This window comes from Dreissena polymorpha, chromosome 1 (genome assembly GCF_020536995.1).
Source record: "Dreissena polymorpha isolate Duluth1 chromosome 1, UMN_Dpol_1.0, whole genome shotgun sequence".
In the NCBI taxonomy this organism is placed as follows: Eukaryota; Metazoa; Mollusca; class Bivalvia; order Myida; family Dreissenidae; genus Dreissena; species Dreissena polymorpha.
This window is the reverse complement of record NC_068355.1, coordinates 13,032,868-13,039,525: the sequence shown is the minus strand read 5'-3', so window position 1 is coordinate 13,039,525 and position 6,658 is coordinate 13,032,868.

Here is a 6,658-nt window from a genome sequence, read left to right as displayed (position 1 = left end):
AAGAACACATTAAAACAGATATCTTCTCATTAAAACATTATTTTTCTCTTCGCTTATTAAATCGATCTGAAACTATATTTGCCCCATCTTTTAATGATAACAATTTGTGCTGAGCAAGATATTTGTTTAATATGAAAGACCCGTGCAGATCGAATGGTTTATGTTAATGGTAGTATTGCTGTAAGTACTAAGCCTAAGAAAAAGATTATCTTCAAAGCCATATTCTCTAGGACCAGTAGTCAGCGAATGAAGCTCTTTTCTATTGGTCCAATTCCTTTAACCATATGGCACATTGTCAGGTGCCTGCGAAAGAAAGATGGTGTATGAAAAAATAATCAATTACTTATCCAGAGCGCACTCCTGGTTAAAAAAATGATTTTAAATATCAACTCGAATGTGTATTTTCATCAATACAAATCGGTAAAATTATTAAGCGTTTGCCACGCTCAAAATTAATCCATAATTTTGAAAATACTTGCATTAACATTAAGAGTTTAAATGCACTATGTAATTTAAAATGGTCCCAAAGGGACAAATTATTAAAATATCGGAAATGACAAAATATTAATGGCATGTAATAAATAGCTAAACATGATAAGAAAATGGCTTAATTATGCCTTCTAAGATAAAAAAAAATTAATATGGGGCACGTTTGTTGGGCACATTTTATGTTTTACATTTTGACGCCATTACTGTGAGCATTTTAAATATACATTTGCTAGGCACCGTATTTACCAAGTATGATATTGCATTTGGTTAAAGCGATGTCAGTTTTCATTTTATGGAATATCAATAACTCTTGGTGTTTCATTTTATAACTGTTTGCTTATTCATTGTGTTGTATTTGCTTACAAGTACTTCATAATGACATGATTGTTACCAATGCAAATTTACCAGTCCTGTTTCCAACATTATGATCAACTTAATTAATATGTTAGATTTTGCTTTGAAAGGTGCCTTAAGGCGAACTTTGTATTTGACGTTTATTCTTGCTATTCTAATTTTTAATATACTATAGTTCATAAAATATAGTTTCGTTTTGTCTGTAAATCCCTTTCAGCAATAACAATGTTACAACAAATTGGGCTTCGAATGGATTAACGAATGTAAAGTGTGTTTATCTATGCTTCGGCAATGCAATGCCTTTCCATTTTTTTGCTTGGGCTTTTAAATACAAAATACCTGGTTTAAGCGGAATATGCTTGTTTGAACAAAAAACATATATTGCAGTAAATACCAGTGGCGTAGCCAAACCCAAATTTTAGGCGAAGCAGTATCTAAGGTCATTCTAGAGGGGTCCGGGGGCATGCCCCCCCCCCCCTCGTAAATGTTTGTATAGCTAGAGCGTCTCTGGTGCGTTTTAAAGGCCATTTAAACAACATTTTATACCTAAATTATCGGAATCGTGGACGCTATATATGACCGTTTAGTATCAATAAAGCTGTTGTAGTTCAGACAAGTTCACCGTGAAAAAAATCATGTACGATTTTTTTTCCATTAAGAGCTTGACAGCACCATAGGGCTCTTTAAAAAAGTTTAACTACATTAAATCAAAAGTGTTTTCAATCATAATTGCATATTAAAAGGATAATTGATGGAAGTTTTTTGAAAAAAAAACGCACCTACTGGAGTTAGAACCAACGCAGTGGCAATATAATAGTGGACAATATATCCAGAGTCTTACGCGTAACCAATTGCGTCACAGGGACATATTGATTATCACGAGGAGAACAAATATTTAATTTAAATCAGTAAAGTTTCTTGCCTTTCTTTCAATTTTCGTGTGAAAAGTTTTGTCTTAGCACTCGGTCATCATTTGTTTGTGAATATCATAGTGCCTAAAATCGTTATATTGCCTCAATGTCTTATAAAGATTTTATTCTTTGAAAGCAATTTTCATTTTTTTCCTGGTAATCTCAAGATTGCTCTGCAAATGTTAGCCGAGGCAATTGCCTTTGTGTGCCTCAGCGTGGCTGCGACGCTGAATACTTTTTACAGAATACATTTGTACCGAATCTTTGATATCTGACCATCAGCGGTAACCCAGCGTTGATTCATCGCGTATACTACATTTATTATTGATGCTATAGTATAACGGTCTAACACACATATGTGTTCGCTGATGCAATGTAGTGACGTTTTTCGTGTGGGTTAATATTCAAACAGGATGGACAAAAGGCTGGTAAATAGCGTTACATTTAATGATGAGTCCTTGGGATGCTTTCTTATTAACTGTGTTTCCCATTATTCTAAAATAAATATATACGTCATTAACGTGTACATGAAATTAACCCACCGAAGATTTCCATTCGAATGTTCTGAATCAAATGTTCAGCGGGCAAGAAATAAATCTTATATAAATGATAAAATAAATAATAATTGTAAATATGCAATTGGCATTCTTCCTATGCTGCACACGATTTAACTCAAGATTACTTGTTCATAACAAATAGGAAATATAACATTACGGACGTACTGGATCGCACGAGGTGATTATGTGACGCTATATAGAGTGAATACGCATATATGTTGCACGTACTTTAAAGGGGCCTTTTCACAGATTTTGGCATTTTTTAACTTATTCATTAAATGCTTTATATTGATAAATGTAAACATTGGATCGTAAAAGCTCCAGTAAAAAATCAACAATAAAATAAAAAAAAGGAAAAGAACATTGCCCGGAGCAGGTTTCGAACCAGTGACCCCTGGAGTCCTGCCAGAGTCCTGAAGTAAAAACGCTTTAGCCTACTGAGCTATTCCGCCGAGTACACATACTTGACGTATTTTATACCTTATATAAGCAATCTTCTTAGTTTCACAAAATTTAACGACAAAAACAGAACTCTCCAAATTATTCAATCGTTTCGCGTTGCAACGCTTTATAATTTTTAGGTTTTAAAATCGTCAAAAGATGCATATAATGGCTATATTAGACCATGGTAAATGTTCAGTATTACTGTTTCCTCACAAATATCATAACTAAAACGAAAATGTGCGAATCTGAAACAACTTTTTTCAATTTTGTCAATTTACCAAAGCGTGAAAAGATCCCTTTAACGGAGCCTTTTTCACAGATTTTGGCATGTATTGAAGTCTATCATTAAATGCTTTATATTGAGAAGTGAAAACATTGGATCTAAAAAGTTCTAGTTAAAAAACAAGAATACAATTAATTAAGATGGAATGTTCACTGTCGGCTCGGGTGCTACTTACAAGTACCTCGGGTACTCTAAAGTATACTTTAATGTACCCCGGTACGGAAAATATACTAACACGTACCCGGCCAATTTAGACTGTTCCCGAGTATTATTCGAATATTGACATAAATGCGAACATAATGAACTTGAAAAATAAAGCCGACAACGACCAATTTAGCGTTAGAATTCCCGGATACGTTTCAGCATATTTTCCGTACCTGGGATACATTTAAGAATACTTAGGAGTAACCGAGTACATTTAAGTAGTACCCGATCCGACAATGGTCAATCGAGCTAAAATTAAAGAACGTAAAAAAGTAACCCTCAACTGGGCTCGGACCACTGACCCCTGGAGTAAAATTCTATCGCCTATACCACTCAGTCATCCGTACTCTTATAGAGATTGTTGTAAATTATAGTTTATATAAGCAATACTCGTAGTATCACAAAATTTAACAACAACAACAATTTTCATAGTATTTAATCGTTTCGCGTTTGAAACGTTCGCTTTATAATTTTCAGATTTCTAAATCGTCAAAAGATGCATATAATGGATATTTTAGAGCATGGTAAATGTTCAGTATTACTGTTGCGTCACAAATATCATAACTGCAACGAGAATTTACGAATCTTAAACATTTTATTTAATTTTGTCAATTTACCAAAACAGGAAAAGATCCCTTAAAGACATTGTATATTTTACCACCGCAATAAGTAATGTTTCAATGCAGTTCATATACATACTGTAAAACTAGGCGGGTTATACATGTCATATAAATATATATTTTACCATTAGTGAAACCTAGCGCAAGTGTTTGATTAATAGAGGTATAGAATGTTCAAACGCATGAGATATCTCCAATATATAAATGCTCATACCTTCATTTACATAAGAATGTTAAGCATGCACAGATGTAAACATGCCATAGTCCCAGATATAATATTGCGCCTAACGCATTTAGTGTTTTGGGTATTTCCTGAACAGTGCTGTAAATGCTCATGGCGCTTGTAAATTCTTTATAGATCTTCACGAAAACAAGCATAACTTAGTTTTAATTATGTTGCGAATTCATTTTCATAATTATTTTTAAACAAACCTCATGTCCATGTTATGGGGTTTTCTTAGGCAGTGGCTAGCCGTACGGCCGCATGAACAATACGGTAGTTTAGACTCAATCTCTATGTTAAGAGTTGGCCAGTTCAATACATAGAATTATAAACAAACATCAAAAACATAAATGGGAGAATCAGTTAACTCTTTCACACAAAGTATTTTAAGACATCAATAAAAGATAAAACCCACTACATGTATAAATGGTACTGCTTCAATAATGTAAAACAACAACAACAAACGAGTACCATATAATAACTTGACGAGTCTATATATCCACACTGTACTAAGTATGGGTAAATATGTTTGACAAAGTCAGTCAAGGAAGTCTGCAAAACCTCTCCCCTCTCTATTGAATTTGCTCAGCACATAGTTGGTGTGTCAATCCACCTGCAGTCAGCTCCACGGCTAGGATATCGGTTGGAGCATTACCCAAAGGCATCTGGGTCTCATCTTTTAGCAGCTGGAAAAGCTCCTTGCGTTTCTCTATTATTATGTCTAGTGCATTGAAATCCACTTTGTTGATCAGCTTTTGTATCACAGGATCCATATGAGTCACCTTCTCAGGCACGGCTGCTACGACGTTGAGCAGTCGAAAGTTGATCTTATCTCGCTTTGCCTTCTTCATCATCTTGTCGTCCATTGTGCTCAATATGGCCTCATCAGTGATATCCTTCGTTGGCTGGATGTTCTTTGGAGATGAGATTGGGCTCATCATATCATAGTCCTCATCATCACTCTTCTTTTTCTTCTTCTTTTTCCTTATCTTCTTGCCCTTGGTTTTGTAATCAAGTCTGACAATATTTATGTCCATAGACTTTCCCACATCTGCCATCAGCCTTAGCTTCTCAGCGTGCTGCTGGTGCATGTAATCCTGTAGGGCATACTGCTTAGTCCTGATGAACTCTATCGAGTAGTTCAACTTCTCCATGTACTGCCCTGGTACACTCAGGCCATCATGTAAAGGTGTCTGTGCATGAGTGATCACAGCCATATCCGTCATTATTGCCAACTCGTGGTAAGAAAGCTGGGCGGGAGGCAGTTTCACCATATCCCAACGGGCCCGGGGCTGTGTGAGCTCAGGGTTTCGCGGAGACTGGACGTTGACCACCCCGTAAAACATACGATCGCAGTATGGCAATCTATTTAGGTTGATGATGCAGTATTTTGCCAAGAAGTCCAGTAAGTCATACAGCTGTTGCACTTCCTGAATGGCGACCGGAGCTTCTTCAACCTTGGATCTCCAAGAGGCAGGAGACGCATTGTAGCTTAGTTGTATTTTTGGAGAAGGGGCAGTTTCTTCTTCTCATGGGGACGTTCTAGCATCATTCTATCAGTTTCATCTCCTTCTTTACAACCTTAGACTGGTACCGCTTCTTTTCAGGTATTTCAGGTAACTCTGGAATTTCAACTGGAGGTAACTCTGGGATCTCAATGGGAGGTAACTCTGGGATCTCAATGGGAGGTAACTCTGGTGCACTTGGCTCTTGAATAAAGCTTGCCTCCCTTGGCGAGTGGAATTCCTCGGAGGGCTGGGGTGTTGGTGTGGTTGCCTTGGATACGTGGTTTGAAGAAGGCTCATCTTCAGTTTGCTCAAAGGGTAGTCCTGGTGTTTAAGGCTTATTTTCCTTATTTTCCTTTTTAACAATCTCTCTCTTCTTGGGTGGTGTCACGGAGCGACACGTGTCTGACCAGGCCTCTGCTGCCGCAATCGGAGATCACGATATTTGGAAGTAACATTCTGAGTCACAGAATAAGGCCTACTAATAATACTACCTTCTCGAATGTAACAAACATCGTCAGGTAAGGTGTTTTCGCCATGGTGTCCCACCTCCGGAACGTCTCCTCTGGACCGCCCGTCACATCGCCGGACATCCGGTCTGTTCCGCTGGACCGCATCATCAAATCGCCAGAATCCGGTCTGCTCCATTGGACCGCACAATCACATCGCCAGACATCCGGTTTGATCCAATGGACCGCCCCATCACATCGCCGATGACTGTTATTCCTTCCTCTGTTCCTTCTTCCCAGATTGCCTCCTTGATCCGCGCTTCCTCTACCTCGCTCTCGTGCTCAAGCAACTGGCGTTTGTGCTTAAGTACACGCTGTTCCTGTTCGAGTACACACTGTTCCTGTTCGAGTACATGCTGTTCCTGTTCGAGTCTGTGTTTTTCTCTTAGCGTTCTCATCTTGTGTTCTGCAAGCAAGCGTTTCGCCCTGGCACTTCTTAAGTTTGACCGCGATGACGCTGTCGTACTTGCACGGCTTACTGAATATATCTTATCGTCATCAGGCGCCTTCTCATCAGCGACCAGCCACTGTGAAAGTCTCTCCTGGAACTCGTCGAAAT